Below are 16,933 nucleotides of genomic sequence, written 5' to 3' on the forward strand. Positions count from 1 at the left end.
GATCTGGGTGCCTGCGCACTCTGGAAATTCCGGCAACGAAGCCGCCAATGACCACGCCCGAGGTCTCATCAACCAGGCGGCGGCGGAATCGGAGTCGGGCTCTTCCAGGGAGCGCATGCATTCGTTCAACGAGATGACCCAGTCATATCGCGCCGAACGCCAGCTATACCCACCACCCCACCGATCCCTCAAAAATTTTCACCAAATATTATGGCGTCGCCTTCAGACCCGCACCCTTCCCTCCCCCTATATTCTTTCCCGCATTTACCCGGGAGCGTACGCCCCGTCCTGTGCTCAATGCACTCACCCCCACGCTACCCTTACCCACATTCTCAGGAATGGGAGACCTTGCTGCGCTCGACGGACCCGGCCAAGCAGAAAATCGCCACTGACCGGGCCGCCCACGTCATGGAGCTGCATGAACTCATGAACGCATAGCGCAATGGGGTCGTGCGGGGACCCTGGGACGTAGGTGCCCAAATCCCTTGGTCTAATAAAGTTTTACCTCCTCCTCCGACAATCCGCTACCAGCTACAGAGCACGTGGACGAATTTTCGCTGCCATTAAATGCAGCTGAGATTCCCGTCCTTGGTGAGGTCAAAGCCCGATGGAACCAGGATGCTTCGGCATCTTAGTCATCCTTTTCAAGCAACGAAGAAAAATATCTGTCAATTCTGGGTATTCATCAAGCTCAGATTCATCAGCAGACAAAGAGCACACGAAGGACTACCTGGCTCCCGAAGTGTTGAAGCACAGAATGATCGCACAGCAGCTACAGAGGCTTCAGAAGCAATACGGTGAACGGCTGACAAACATGAATCCTAGGAAGTATGCGACTTTTAGGAAAACCTTTCGAGTCTACGACAGCAGGCCAAAGTCAGACACCCCCGAATTTAAAAAAAATCGAACTAAGAAGTGCAAAAGCCGCCAGCAGGACTTTTTCCATCGTGTCAAGGCAACCAGTGGTGCCAAGCAGGGAATCGAATTTATCGTGTCACTCGACGATTCACTCAAGATAGGGAACAACTTGACCACGAAGTCCCCTGGACATCAAACAAAACAAGATTGAACGACTGCCTCTGCAATGCAAGCTGCCACCTCCCCAAGCTCTTTCACTGGCAAGGCCCTTTCCTCACCGTGTAACAACTCCTGACAGATTCACTCACAGCTTTCTTGAGACGTGCGTGAACTTGTTGGGCCGCGGGAGTGTGTTACAAATAAAAGAAGAAGAGGCGGCGGGCACGAGCACGAGGCAGGGTTGCTGGGTTGCTCAGTTGTTCCTTTGACGTTCGATGTAGCCAGACAATCTGGTTCGTGTCCCCTCCGTTTCTCAAAAACAGCCACGGAAAAAAGTTCAATAAGGCCTTCACAGATTTTCTGTGCGAAGGCAGATCATGTCTCCTTTCAAGCACTGATTGTTCCGAGAAAGGTCTGCCGTCAAGGCGAGCTAACGCAGCAGCTAGCTGCCGTCTTTGCACGTTGTAACGAGGGCAGTGACAAAGAACGTGCTCTATTGTTTCCTCGCTACCGCAATTACTGCAAGCAGCACTGTCTTCCATGATGATTCAGAAGGCAAAAACATTGGTGAAAGTGAAACCAAGCCACAGTTGGCGCAAAGCATCGTTATCTCAAGTCGAGAGAGTTCCGACGGAGGTCGAAGTCGACAAGACGTGTCAAGTCTACGCAGTCACGTGTGCACTGTAATCATTCAGCGATCCACAGGGATTTTACTTCTTCATAAGCGATTTTGCGGATTTTAATTTGTCACACACTTGCGGTGAAGCCCCGCCGATCTAATGGCGAATTCCACTGAGAGAACATAAGTAGAGGTTCAGAGCACTGTGGAGTGCTGGCAGAGCACTGAGAGCAGGGCCACTCAACCTGCCACTGGAATGCGCCGCGCTCCCGGAGGGCAGGTGAGGTGACGAGTAGGGAGACTATGTGACAGAAACATTCTAAGTCCCGCTATAATCTCTCTGGTGCAGCAGCAAAATACGCGTGAAATCGGTCAGCCACATATTCTTCATTGTCCCAAAACCTAGTATGCTTATGCAATGAACTCATTCAGCAAACGTCCAGCTCTCATTGCAGCAATCCATACAAAACAGCGGTGTCAAACTGCACTGGATTGCTACCATTGCCGCCGCGCTCACCGGCTGAAGAAAAATTTGGAGACTGTGACGTACAAGGACCACGTGACTCGTCGTGCTGTGCCTACATCGCCTTCAGGCGAGGGAACTGCAAACTGCTCCTGGCTGCTCTAGTCGCAGCAATAGCACTGTCGCTTTACCAACTGATGACAGTGCTCCTGCACCCGTTCGACCACTAAAGCACGCTGGCTCTGAAGAAAACACTTCAAGCGTGTCTTTGAGTACTCCTGGTCTTTCTATGGAATTCACCATAACATCTACTTGCGGTAGACTCGCAGCTTTCCACTTTACACTTCGGCCTGCGACGCCTGAAAGGCCTCGAAGTGGCGCATCTCAAATTTATTAGCAGGTCGGTTGACCCGTGTGGGAGGTTGCACATGTGGTGATGTATGGGCCTGACGGACGTACTCATAAAGCAGACACGGACATTTGATTAAACACAAACAAGCTTTTAAATAAAACGAGGACAATGGCAAAGAGTTTACAAAACTAACAGAGGAAAAACACTAATACGCAACAAAAAAAACAACTATATAACAATGTTTTAAAAGAACGCTAGAACAGGTACAAGTAACCACAATACGGAATGTTAATAAAATAACAACATGACAGAAATAAAACAGATACAAGAAAATATTTCCAGAGCAAAGATCATTCTCACGCTTCCAACTGTCTACGCGCGGGGCAGCGCTCACAACTACACTCCTCGAAAACCTGGGTAAAATAAAATAACAGTTCAAAAACAAATCACAATAAAAATCCATACGGACCAGGCCAGACCTTGGTAAACATGAGGGGGGGGGGGGGTGTTGACAGTGTGCCGTCGACAATCTCGGCAGGTTAGCAGACGACGCAAGTGGACGGTGATGAAGCCGTCTTAATACAGTGCGCGGGCCACTTCATGCTCGTCGCCTAGGCGAGCCTTGCGACACCGACAACCACGCTTTTCGCTGGTTGCATGTCAACTGCCGGTTCCGAAGCAGTCAAAACTTTTTCGGGGCGTGCGCGTGCTCCCGTCCCCTCTGGAGGTCATTCCCTCGAACACATGCGAGTCCCTTTCAGTACAGGAGTAGGGAAGACGCGACGGCGCCGCCGCTGGTTCTTTAGTCACTGGGTGTCGTCTTCCCAAAACAAGGGTGCTCTTCCTTGGACGATGGGGCACGCGGGCGAGACGAGAAGTGCAGTCGTTTGTGACATCATTGTAGCATCAGTCCTGGAGGGCCAGAGACAACCTACCACTCAGGTCCATTAAGGCTCTATATGTACTATTAGCATTATGTGCAAAACTACTCTAGCATTGCCAGCCCTCTAACTGACGCACTTCGAAAGTGCGAGCCGGTATAGGTCTCGGCTTCAACTAGGCAATGCGAACACGTGCGTCATACAGGTAAATCTTTTTTTGCCGTTTGACTCCGCGGTTTCCAGAGCTATCTAGGAGACATCGGTTCTGCCTTTAGTTGTATTCAGTGAAAGTGTAGAAGCATTTATTCTCATTTGCAATGTATAAAAACAATACAACCGTCAACAGAGCATTCTGGCACACGTAATAAAACAGTTATATGCACAGAAAGTGAGAAATCGATGGGGAATGCAACTGCAAAGCAAAAATAAAGAGGGCCATTCGTCCCGAATAGAGCGAACTTCGTACCACTGCTCGCATAGATTGCTCGTGCATGCACTTCATCGCTTTGGCACCATGTGTATGCCCAATTTAACAACGCATTTAGCCGTTGCACTCTTAATCAGGTACTAAGGGCTGCAGCGCGAGCACGAATGTGCTAGAAGATACAGACAAAGTCGAGGTACGGAAGGCAAAAGAGGACAACACGAGCGCTGACTACTACTATGAATTCAAACCAACTAGCCCAAATCGCCATTCTTCTTTAATCAGTTACGTCCCGCCTTAAGTGCTAGATGTAGTCGGGGAAGAGGACATCTTTAGTGTATAGTTTCCTAGATGTAGCCAGCATTTAACCAGGACGTGATTTAGATCGTAAAGAAAGCACGTCAGAGTGCTTGCCTTTATGTGATGAGATGCTCGCTTCGCTTGCATTTGAATTGCCAGTTGCAGAACGCCGAAATTACTGAAACATGATTTGATTGATTGATAAGAGGTGTTTAACGTGCCAAAACCACTATATGAAAATGAGAGACGTCGTATGGAGGGCTCCGGAAATCTCGACCACTTGGGGTTCTTAAACGTGCACCCAAATCTGAGCACACGGGCCCACAAAATTTGCGCCTCCATCAGAATTGCAGCCGCCGCAGCTGGGATTTGATCCCGCGACCTACGGGTCAGCAGCCGAGCATCTAAGCCACTAGACTACCACGGCGGGGCAATAAATAAACGAAGCATGTTTTGCATTGTGCCCGCATTTTTCTTTCATGACTACTTTTATGAAGTAAAGTTGGACTGAAGGAAGAAGCTGGTAAAGTACTTGATTTTTATGAAACCTCACCTGAAGACCAACAAAAAGCGAGGGCCTATGCACGTTCGCTTGCGGACAGCTCTCTGTACACTACCCATTTATGACCGGCGCCGCGATGGGGGCGCTTGTGGCGGCATTTTTCGCAGCGCCGCCTGGGCAGAGTCTGACGTCTATAGTTTCCTTACCTTCGATAAGCGCCTGCGGGTTTTACAGCTCTTACACTTGCTTAGCCCTTGCAGGTTCGCTATAAATCACTTATCCCTATTTTATTGTACGAACGTTTCGCGTCGCCGAACAACGCTTTAAATGCGAAGCGTTTCTTACGAACTTCAGCGACTTTGAGCGTATCTATTTATATAGCCACTTAGGTTTGGGTGCTCTCGTGGTGACCTCCTTAACTTGGTGTGAACCAACCTCAGCATGGGAGGGTAAGATGGTTTGACGAATATGACGCGTTGGTCAAGACTTGAATAATGTCACAATCCCGTCGCGTACGTCATCAAAAACGTCGTGCCAGACAGATACTCACGGGCGTGTATGTGCCGCTCCGCTCGTAAGCGGGTATGCATGTACCAAAGGTGATGGACACTTGGTATCTATTCAGGAACGACGAGAACACACATGGACAATTTGAACGCGCAAGTGGTAAGCAATACGCAACATCGGTAGCGTCGACCTAACAAAGGCACAGAACAAATGTCAGTGTTAAGAAAAACCTGACATAAGCAGCGCTGGTCACCCGACGAATGCAAAGAATAAATGTCAGAGTCCTTGCAGGACGCGAACCCAAGTATTCAGCATGGCAGTCAAGCATTCTACCACAGAGCTACGCCAAGTCTCAGAGCTACTTTTCAAATAGACGCTAATCTTCGTGAAACGTCAATAGTGGTTGCAGTGCTGCCTACCTAATTTGATAAACATTACATATGCACTCTTTTCATCCAGCCTTCACGTCGGGTTAACGTCAATTGTGGGGAGGTGCCATGCGCTGAAATTGATTTATGCAGCAGCGTCAAGGACCAGCATCTTCGAGAGCATCAGCACTTCGGATCGGCTTCTGGCGTTGCTAAAACACATTTCCAGCCGACAATGCTGTGCAAGTAGAAAACTGGTTAAATAAACATCTGAAAATCTTCATATGTCTCTGCGTGTAACATTTGTACACATGTTTAGCGTCATTTCATGACGAGTCACTCAATAAAATGGGCGGATCCCTCGTACAGTGGAAATCGCTGATATGCGAAGCACGAATGAGGAAGCTTGACATATCACTTTAAAATCAGCACAATACAAGGCGGAGGTAAATGACGCCCTGCGTTACTTTCATGTTATGATTCGTGTCATTTAACTTCATCATCTATTCATGTCACCTGATAACGAATGTGGTATATGTGCAGCTAGCAAAACGGCTGCGAGCACGCTATGAGCGTAGCATGTAGTAATGTTTTACATGACATGAATATTATGATTATCATGTTTGGACGTGTCACATACCTTCGTCGTCCATTTACGTCCAGTAATACAAAACTTGGTATAAGTGAAGCTAGCAAAACGGCGGCTTGCCGCGGTGGTCTAGTGGCAAAGGTACTTGACTGCTGACCCGCAGGCCGCGGGATCAATTCCTGGGTGCGGCGGATGCATTTCCGATGAAGGCGGAAATGTTGTTAGCCCGTGTGCTAAGATTTGGGTGCACATTAAAAAACCCTAGATGGTCGAAATTTCCGGAGCCCTCCCCTACGGCGTCTCTCATAATCTTATGGTGGTTTTGAGACGTTAAACACCACAAAGCAATCAAAGAAGCTAGCGAAACGGCGCCGAGCGCACGTAACGTCGACGCGCGCCCACGCTGGGCGCAGCGTCGCTACGCAAACAAAGCACGAGCACTCTATTGTCTGACACTAGGCGCGGCCAGCTACTGTAAGCGAGGCCCGGTGGCAACCGGCTCAAAATACGACATGCTGCATTCCGCGCCGATTAAGTTACCTAAACAGAACCGCGTCTGTTTAGCTTTGTGATGGAAAGACGCCGGGCGCGCTCAAATGCGCATGTGTCAAAGCAACGCACCGTGGCGTGCGCCTGCGAGTATATGCCAGGCAGATCGGCGCCTGGCGTTGCATCACCAGCGTGACTCTACGAAACGAATGCCGGCGCGCACGCACGCCGGGTCAACTCGAAGTGTATTAGGGGCGAAGCTCCCTATTGGGCGCGAGGACATACCGAGGCGCTGCCATGCGGAGGCGTCCCTGTGACGTGCAGGGTTGGATTACTCCGCCAGGCCACTTGCGTTCAGGCCACAGCCGCTTCCGCGTCTCCTTTCTTCTTTAATATTATTGAATTTTACATCGACATAGTCGGTAAAATACTGCTGTGGCATCGTCCCGAACTGCACGAGATGGACAATAACTGCTCCGAAAAAATATTACATTAGACTACGCCCCGACTGCCGGCGTCGTCTGCTATGGCCACCGACATGGAAGCCACGGAGACCGAGCGCGCTGCTTTTCTAAAAAGTAAACAACCGTTTTGCATCGAATTGAAGCTTACCATCATATATGGGCTTTAGGGTGCGCTTGCGGCATACATATATTGCTGCAAGAAATGCGTCCAGCGTGTAACTTCATTCATTGTCGGTGTCTATCCAAAAGCGTGCCGCGGTTGACTCGACAAAGAAATAGCACGCGTAAATTTATGCTCGTGTTTATTACACGTAGTCTAACAAAGCACGACGCATGCGGTTTATCCGCTTGGTGTGAGGCAACCAAACATGCTTACAGCTGCATGCAGCCGCAATCTTTCTCTTATGATTGGAGGCAAGCGCACCATCGAGAGCCGTGTGCACGCGCGCGCTTCGTTCAGAGTTGTAGCTAGATAACATTCTACGTGAACAGAAGTTTGTCTGCGGCTCGATTTTGATATTAAACTCTTGCTTTTATTGCTTGAAGCTTCTACGGTTGTCACACGGTGCATTTTTGATCGCCATCGAGCCACATCGGGATGAAAATTCTCTACGATTGACTCCATTGACACAAAGGGGCCAATCGCGATATAAGAATACGGTGCGGATAGGGATCGATTGCGATAACAAATGCACCATGTACAAGCCGGCCGAATTACTTTGCGCTTTCAAATGCACTAATGTGCTGCAAGGTGTAGTTTACCGTAGTCTAATTGCTATTTTATGTTTCATTGAAAGTACCAGTGTCCAGCATTTACAGATTCATCGACAAGCAGTACGACACTTCGTGTCTGCTACAAGAAGGTGAATTCGGTATTTGTAGCTGGCCACGTTGTCGCCTGCAGCGTAAAACAACGTAAAAAAGAAGTGACACTGGCTGGGCTGATTCTACAGACATCTGTAAACAAGGACCCTCACGAGCTAGAAATTACAGTAAAGCAAAGACAGGTGACAGCAACATCATGCTCTTGCGAAGCAGAGTAAGGGTAAATTATCGTCAATAAAATATTTGTAATCAAAGGATATTGAGACCTTTACAAGGGCGTAGCCAGAAATATTTTTCAGGGGCGGGGGTTTCAACCATACTGTATGTTTGTTCGTGCGTGAATTGGTATGTGTGCGTCTATATATCGCAAGCAAAATTGAAACTTTTCGGGGGGGGGGGGGGGGGGTGTTTCCCTTCTTGGCTACGCCACTGCCCCTTTATATTCATTCAGAACAGTATTCGTAGTAAAGTCTTTGCAATTTAATACTGTTTTTTTATCTTAAGATCGGCAGCACAAGTGTGAGCACATAATAGCACTACTACTGCACACTCATGCGACAGAAACATTTTACGTCCTTTCTTCTACTGATATGCCTCAGCAATGTGGTAATGAACAGCTGACAGATGCAAGAAAGAAGTATAAACTAAGTTTAATTGCAGAGTTGTGATGCTCGAAAAAGGTGACTAATTTAATAGTGAATTATTGCCTAGGGAATGCAGAACTGTAAGTACGTGAGAGTTGCAATAGCTTCACTTTGCATGCAATAAATCACTCGGCAGTTCTGGTCACTTAATAGGTTCAATGAAGGAATGGCTTGATTATCAGTGCTCTGTCAATTTCCTTGTTGCAGCACATGTAACTGTAACAAATAATAATGAAGAGTATGAACACCATGTCACTTGTTGGCCAAAAACAATGGCAAGGACACATCATTTTAAAGAAATATGCATATAAACATAAAAACATATATTCGTCTCTTTTTTTTCAGCCGAGGAAAGAAGTCAGAATACCTGAAGAAACCATCCTCGAGAGGCTGCTCCATGGATTGCCTCATGTGTGTTCGGCACTGCGCTACACTGAAGGCAGTAAGAATGCATACAATGAAGCTCGTAGCTGTTTATGATGGTGATGATTATTGCATGACAACTTGGATTTATTCAGTCTTTATGCAACCACCTTTTTGCCAAGGCTTTTGAGGAATTATGGTGTGTGTGTATTAAAGAAGAAATAAGATAGAAAAAGGCTAACCTCTTCATTTTGTTCATCTCATCGTTTTTGTCCACAAAGGGTTCTCAAAGGTGTCACGATGACTCTTTGTTTGACAGGAAACAATACTGGTGCATCAAGAGCATCTCCTTTAGCTGTAAGGCAAGATAAGTCAGAGGGAACGTGCAGGTCTCCAGCATCCCCAGCAATCACTTGACAGGAGAAAAGAAACGCAATTGTGGAGCAGCAAAGCGCACCTGTTACACGACCATCAACACTCACTGAAGCAGTTGCACAAGCAGTGGCAACTGGAGCCAGGTCAGCAAATGACATGTACAGTTACATTCAGCATACATTCACAGACTCAAACACAGAAGAAATCACTTTCATAACCTCACAACAAGGAGATTCACTGCACTGGATGCTCTACAAAAAGAGGGATGGTGACAGCCTTCATTGCATATTTTGTTTACACAAGGGTGCGCGCATTAAGGACAAAAATGGGGCCTCATGACGTGCGGCCTCTTTTGAAGTCTATAATGAGAGAGCACAATGTCCAAACTTCTGGAAAGTCACGAGGGATTTTGCTAGAAAAGACAACAGAAGAGTTCTACACAGCCATTGGGTCGCATACAAGCCTTCAAGTGAAAGACACTGGCCTCCTAATTTCAAAAGAGCACCCCTGTATTGGCGCATCCCCAGATGGGCTAGTCACTTGCGATTGCTGCCCGCAGGGGACTCTGGAGGTTAAATGTCCAATTAGCTTAGAGAAATTCAAACAGAAGGTGATCGCTGTGTCCAAGGATGAAAATCTGACCTTAAGAAAACCAGCAAGTGTTTCTGCCAAGCTCAAATTCAAATTATGCTTGCAAAAGTTCACAGGCGTGACTTTTCGCGTTTCAAGACGCTGAAAACTTTCTTTTATTTTCTGTTGATCTTGATGAAGTCTTGCAATTCTGTTGTAGAAAGGGCCGTGTACTTCTTCAAATCCTATGTTTTGCCACATATAGCACAGTAAAACATTACAAGATGCCTAATAAGTGTTGTTTAAGCCACATGCACATGTTAATTACACTCTAGTTTGCAAGGCCAACTAGATAACATAAACAGTTCAATAGAGAATGCGAGGTTTCGTAATAAAATCATGCTGTTTGTTTGCTTGTGCCACACTGTGCTCTGCGAGGGATGCTGTACTGGTGTTCCTAACTCTTTGGCGTTTTTAAAGTCACCCATCTGTGTGAGTACTTGAGAGAGCTGCACATTAATAGTGTTGAATTTCGTGATGCCACACTGCATTCAGGGGTGCTAAACGGCGGACTACAGTTATATAGATCAATAGTGTTTTTAATCTGCAGCTCTCTATGTAAATAAATACTTTTGCATTTCATCCTTTTCAGAATGTCATTACTGTAGGTAAGGAAGCAAGATTGCAAAGGGTGAATCACTACTCAAAAACATTTGTTACAATGACAAAGAGAATACAAATGCTTCATACCCCCCCCCCCCCGGCTATGTCAGTGCACGTTAAAGAACCCCGGGCAGTCGAAATATTCAGAGCCCTTCACTACAACGTGCCTCCTGGTGATATGGCTTGGGCATGTCGAACCCCAAAAACTAATAATATTAGAAAACAAATGCAATAATGCCATGTAAATGAGAGTTCTATAAAATGTGAGACAAATAACTTTTGTTATTCACAAGAGAAAACTAATGCAATAATGCCAACTTTACAAAACATGGGAAGCAAAGTATTATAGGTAATGCTGGTAAGAAAACACAAATCAGCTAACAGTTAAATAAGTATTGAACTGAATTGATTTTATTCAAGTGCAGAATGTTACACTTCAGAAGGAGAGGACTAAAGGCATTGACATCTGACGAGGCCCTCCCACTTGAAACACACAGTGCACACAAGCACTGAAAACAACGGAAGTGACTGAAAACTTACAGAAAATAAGTAATAGTTCTCGTACAACTTTGAGTACATATAGGTAAATATAAAATTAAACGTATAATTGTTGACGACGAAAATCATTGAACACAAATAGCAGGCAATATGCACAGAAAAAAACTTTGAAGGAAGTAGTTGATATATTTGGTGCTTTATTTTTCCCGATTCGTAATTCCTTATTATTTCTTCTATATCATTGTGTTGTTTTTCAAGGGTGTTGTAATTTGATAGTGCAACGTTTGTGAACCATAGTTTGTCCTGATCCTGTTATTCCTGTAGCTAACATGGTGAAATGTATATGGCAGATATTTTTTAGGCTCGTGTTAAGTGAGTGAAAAGGTAGTGTCATTCTTAAGCAAATGATGTGTCTTGAGAGCCAACCGCAAGGTTTTCAAGTCGTGTGTGTTTAGTATACCCAGTTTGCTCAAGTGTTTATTTGTACTGTCAGAATAATTCATATTACTGAGTACATGTATATGTCTAAAAAATCATCAAGGAGTGAAAGAAAAATACACGAGCATAACAAAGATGAAAAAAGAAAAATATGCACATCTTATCAAAGCAGATATTCAAAGTTACATGTGAAGTATACTCGTATAAACAATACCGAAAAACAAGAAATACACACAAGAACTCGCCATAAAAAGTCAAACAGGAAAAATTATATCCCAGCTATGGCTCTCCTAAAGCATATTGGGCATGGTTGAGAAGCAATACAAAACACACTGAAACTGTTCTCGGTGCATGCATAACATGTTGCTGCATTACTGGCCTTTCATGTGAAGTGGTGGCACGCTTGACGCGTCTTAGCGGCCTGTAAGCGTGAGGAGGGAAGTGGGACGACAACAGCGATCATGGGAAAAAATTATTTTTTAAATTGGATTGCAGGTATATTATCGAATGCTTCCAGTAAGTTTACTGGCTATTTTAGCAGCAGAATTTTTTCGCGAGCCGGTGAAGCACATTTGGCGTGGGAAACGTCCGAACAATCTTTTCAAAACGACGCCCCACCGTAGGCAAAACGCTGAACGCCAAGTGAATGGCCACGTTTCGAAGCTCGCTTATCGCGCGTTTTAGCCGCACACAAAGTTTCTTTTCAGCGATTTGCAGTGGGATTGCTTTACAGTGATGCGATGTTGCAGTTACACATGTTTAAGTACAAACGTCAAGAAACACGTCTTTGTTGCTTGTTAAGCACGCAAACCTGTCATGTAACAAGAAGGAAACACGCACTTGATGTGGCGCAAGTTTAACAATTCGCTTCTTTCTACTTTTCGCCGCGCAATTGTACATTTTGCATGTACCAGTGGTTTTCTCGGCGCGCAGTTGTCAGTCTTGTAACATTTGTTTATTCATTTATTTTTGTATTCTTCAGGAAATGCCTTAAAGAAAAGACAACGGGCTCGTCCCCACCAAGCTGGCCCTTTTTTGCAGAAATCCATAGGTTTCTTGGAAGCCTGCCCGTGAACGACCCCTCTTTAATGGAGGACGCTGGGATCAGCTCGAGCCCAGCAAGCAGCAGTCCTTCAGTTGAGGAAGTAAGTAACTTCTAGTGGCAGCTACTTTCTTTATTGCAAACAAGTAGCAGCATTAAGTGTAATGGCAGTGGCTGTTTGTTTTTTTGAAGCTGTAACCCACTCTTTGTACCGGTGTAGCACAGTGTGCACCACGTTGGTGCTTCATGTTTGCCTTTAGCCATGTTTTCCGAAATATTGTCGCTGTAGTGTTCTAAATAAACCAACAAAGAAATATATTTTCACAAAGCATTTTCTTTTGCGTTTAATCAGCCACATCACCACAATAAAGTACAATTTAACACGACATGGTGGCACAAACTAGAACAAATATAACAGGAACAGTCATAAGAGTACATTATGGGACGAATACTGCAGTGGATGAAATACATCTGCACTCACATTGCCATTTGGGCATCACAGAGCTTTTGGAACCATTACACCAGACCTTAGGGTAAACGTAATGGTTAAGCGATTTGTGTGGGAGTCGGCATTGTAGCACAAAAACACTCTTGTTGACATTTCCTTCTCTACGTGACATTTCCATCACACAGACGTATGGCACACAATTGTTAATGGCTATTTCACATGTGAAAATGTGCAATCACCGCATTTTGTCATTTTCTTGAAATGCAGCTCATCTCCGGCATGGTGGCCGGATAGCCAAGTGACGATACGGAAGTAGATCCACCCGAATTCACACGGGCTTCATCAGCAGCTAAGCAACATTCAAGATTGTGTCACCGAGCGCAGAAACAGCTCAAGCGACAGTGGAGATGGCGGCCGCAGTAAACGGATGAAGTACGCAGGTGCCGAAATCAAGGAGAAGATTCGCACCAAATCATTAACGCTGCAGGAGAAACTTGTGGATGCAATGGTTTATTTTTTTTAAATAAAAAGTTTTGCGATTTCCTGTACTCGTTCCGGCGATTCTTGTGATTGGTGCTTTTTAGTTCACTTGACTGTAGTAGTCCACAAGCGCGGCCCTCGTGTCTGCTGCGTTTCCAACTTGGGCTTCTGTTGTGCATGACGGCTGCACCTCATTTAACCACTGTAGGTGGACATTGTCATTGAAGTGCTCACAAATGTTGCTTAGCACGCAGCATGCCCGTATTACTAAGCGAGCATTGCCTACATGGCACTCCATCCTTTTTGCAGTGAAGCGGAACCTGGCCTTAGGCCTTCCAAATGCATTCTCAACAATTCTCCTGGCTGAACTTAAATGATAGTTGAACTCTTTTTTCACTTTCACTAATCTTCCCGCGGTGTCCAAACGGCTTCATCAGGCTGGGTGCCAATGAAAATGCTTGGTCACTCAGAATTAGTGGTGGTACTACTGTCCCGACTATGGTGGCAAGTGGAGCTTTAAAAAAGGGACCCTCAATCGCATTGGAGATTTGCGAATACCCAAACACGTGCGAGTCATGGCAGCGTCCAGGTGCTCCGACGTTGATATACCTGAAGCGGTATCTGTGATCCACAAGTGCCAGCAAGATGATACTATTCCTGCAAAAAAGAAAGAGCGTGGCACGTAAGGTGAATGCAGCGAAGTGCAATGGACACCAAATGTGTGTGCGTGTGTTTTTGTACTTGTTACAGTCATGCAGCTACCTTAAAGTACTATCACAAAAGCATGTATATTTGTGTACAGCTAAGAATCTGCTGCTTTCTGTGGTCATTAATGGAGCCAGGGATGTTTTTTTTTTCTTGCTGCCTTGTCATATATCTTCAATAAAGTAGGTACTAGACATTCAGTTTTCTGCAGATGAGCTGCTGCTTTCTGCGGCCGTTATGAGCATTTCGGAATTATCATTGCAAACGCAATCTGGCATCTTCATGCTGTTGCATTAAAATGCTTACGTGAAAACTGTGTTGCTTGGCTTGCTCTAGTGCCTGTAAATGATGCGAGATGGTAGGAACAAAATTATGCGTTGACGAAAGCACTTGGCATCGCTTTTTTTATTTATTGCAATGTGGACTTGCCCTTGTGGCAGAGCTAGGAGTGAACTATATAGCGTAACGAAAAGGTTGAATAGTGCTGTTTTCTAGGCACATTAAAATACGGTATAAATCATGCTTTTTTTTACATTAGGAAGTTGTATTAGGCCACTTACCAGCCTTTGTAATTGTAGTAGTCTGTGGCATGCTCCTCAGGTGGCGAGATCGGAAAGTGGCATCCATCCAAGGCTCTGACGCCTTGGCGGAAACCGGTGACGGCCTCGAATTCCTGAATGTGCCTCGCCATTTTTCTGCGGTCACCATCTTGATCCACTCGTGTTCCAGTACAGCGACAACAGCCTCGCAAAACTGCCTGTATCAGGTATTTACTGTCGAGCGTCCAACGCCAAAGAGGTTGGCCACAGTCCTATCTTCGGCTGATGAGCACAGCTTGTATAGGGCAATGCCGACTCGCTTCTCAGGAGTGATGGTTTCACGCATGCTGGTGCACTGTCTTTCGAGCTCACTGCGCAAGCTCTCCACAATGAAACGAAAGGTGGACGGGTATACTCGAAAAGATTGCTTGAAGTTCTGCTCACCGAGGTGAGGTACAGTTCCCTCGAACCACGTCTTGTTTCGTCTGAAAGCCCAGATCGATCGATCGCAGGCCTTCTCCGACAGCTCCAGTGCGCACAGCAAGGAATTACTGAACAGCAGTTGCTGCTTGATCCTTTCCTTGGCGGCTTTTGCAGCGTCTGCCTCGCTTTCTAGAGCGAGAAGGCAGGCTGCGAGGCTTGCGATCCTCGCTTTTTCTCCCGTACGGTCGCCCATAACGTGTCGAGAGCAGTCGAGAGCAGCGAAAAACAAATACGGTAAATAAAAGCCCAGTGGTGCCAGACGGACTTGTGCACGTCGCTAGTTATGGGAATGCTTCATTAACTAGTGCAACAAACTTTCACATTGGTGTTTCTTCATCTGTTATTCCTAAATATGTTTGAAGGAACGAGCAGTGCGCAAGTCTTTTAATTTGTACATCGTGATACATCGTTTATTTTCATTGCTTCTGTTTTAACTGCTAGCGCCACGCTTTCGCTAGCGTTTTCGAACGAAAACACTAAAAGGAGATCGTTGCTGCCGTGTGTCTGCGCCGCAACACCTCTTTGTTAAAAGTCTTTCAACTTCATAAAAAACCGCTTACTTAAAAGACTTTTTGCACGCCCGTGTGACACAGGTATAATGCCCTTTTTAGGCATGTCACAAAGCTATTTCACTCACACAAGAAGTTCTCAGCACTGAAAATGGGTTACGACAAATCGAAAATTCCTGCAATTACGGTTAAAATGTCATCGATGTACGGGAAAAGCTCAGTGCCAAGGTTTCCCGACAGAATTTTGAACACTTTCATACGCTGAATGGTGCGTTCCACATGAACGCGGGCAGCTGCAATGCTCTGGTTTTGTTGTGCTTCACGCTGCGTAAGCTGTTTCTTTTTGCGTAAAAATGGAGGGCGAACCATGGTTACATGGTGCTGAAGGCAGAGTTCATCGATCGGAAAGCCCTTGTGAACCATTACACTATCTATAGAAGGCAAAAACTTCTCAAGAATTTTACTTAAATTTCCTTTGTAATAAAGGAATCCGATGCCCTACCACCATATGCCTTGCTCATAAAGATAATATGGCCTCCAGGTGTTTCACAGACTACAACCTTAGCTGTATAGGTACACTTGTACCAGCTGTACGTGAGTAGCTGCGACTCCAGATCCTTTGGTCTTTGCAGTGGGATTTCCGTGCAGTCCAAAGCTGCACACACATTTCGGTATTCCTTAAAATGAACGGTGAGGTTGTCGACAACCGCCTCTTTGCTTCACCAGAATACTGCGGTTTGCAGTATTTCTGCTAGTGTTGCAATTGTTGCTTCGAATACATCTGCTGCTGTAGTGCGATGAATGCCAGAAAGTACCCCAATTAGTAAAAATGGCACGTTGAGGTGGAGCTTCATCATAGTCATTAGCACTGCATCTTCGTTGCATAGGCAAAAACTTTTTGCCTGCATAAGCATACGGCTCTCAGTGTACACAACACAAATATTATAAAATAGCTGGTAGCATGGAAGACCGCCGATTACACTTAGGTCTTTTTGTGTTTTTAGATGAGCTATGCTGAGTGGTTGATGTCTCACAGCATCAAGGGGGTTAACTTGAATTCAAATTTCTCTTCTGAAGGCAAGCGCTGCAGCAGGAACATCTGAAGCACAAGATTGTTAAAACTGTGTTGTGCGAAAAATTGAACATGAGTCAGGTAGCAATATGACCATCAAACTAACCTTCCAGGCCATCTTCATTGTTAACATCTTGGTGGTTGCTGAAGGCGGATGTGCCCAAGCTCTGCTGAATCTCATATTCAGATGGCTGTGCGTGGACGTCTAGAGTATCTGCAGGGGGCTTGGGGGAGGAATGTACCATCACCAATGGCACGTCTGCTGCAACTAAAAGAAAGAGGCGTCCAATTTTTTTTCACTATT

General features: G+C 45.6%; 1 long non-coding RNA gene and 2 pseudogenes across 1 annotated transcript in view; 1 reads left to right on the forward strand and 2 right to left on the reverse strand.

Moving 5' to 3' along the window:
• LOC142796304 (uncharacterized) overlaps positions 1 to 13,385 on the forward strand; it is a 32,745-nt gene extending 19,360 nt beyond the window's left edge. The window contains exons 2-4 of the long non-coding RNA XR_012893726.1: positions 8,790 to 8,886; positions 12,334 to 12,496; positions 13,109 to 13,385. This is a non-coding gene — a long non-coding RNA (uncharacterized LOC142796304). The remainder of the gene's footprint in view (positions 1 to 8,789; positions 8,887 to 12,333; positions 12,497 to 13,108) is intronic.
• Positions 13,339 to 15,298, reverse strand: LOC142796303 (uncharacterized; annotated as a pseudogene).
• Positions 15,299 to 15,677: 379 nt separating this feature from the next.
• Positions 15,678 to 16,486, reverse strand: LOC119169836 (uncharacterized; annotated as a pseudogene).
• Positions 16,487 to 16,933: the final 447 nt, after the last annotated feature.

The sequence above is a fragment of the Rhipicephalus microplus genome, chromosome 2 (assembly GCF_043290135.1).
Source record: "Rhipicephalus microplus isolate Deutch F79 chromosome 2, USDA_Rmic, whole genome shotgun sequence".
Classification (NCBI taxonomy): domain Eukaryota; kingdom Metazoa; phylum Arthropoda; class Arachnida; order Ixodida; family Ixodidae; genus Rhipicephalus; species Rhipicephalus microplus.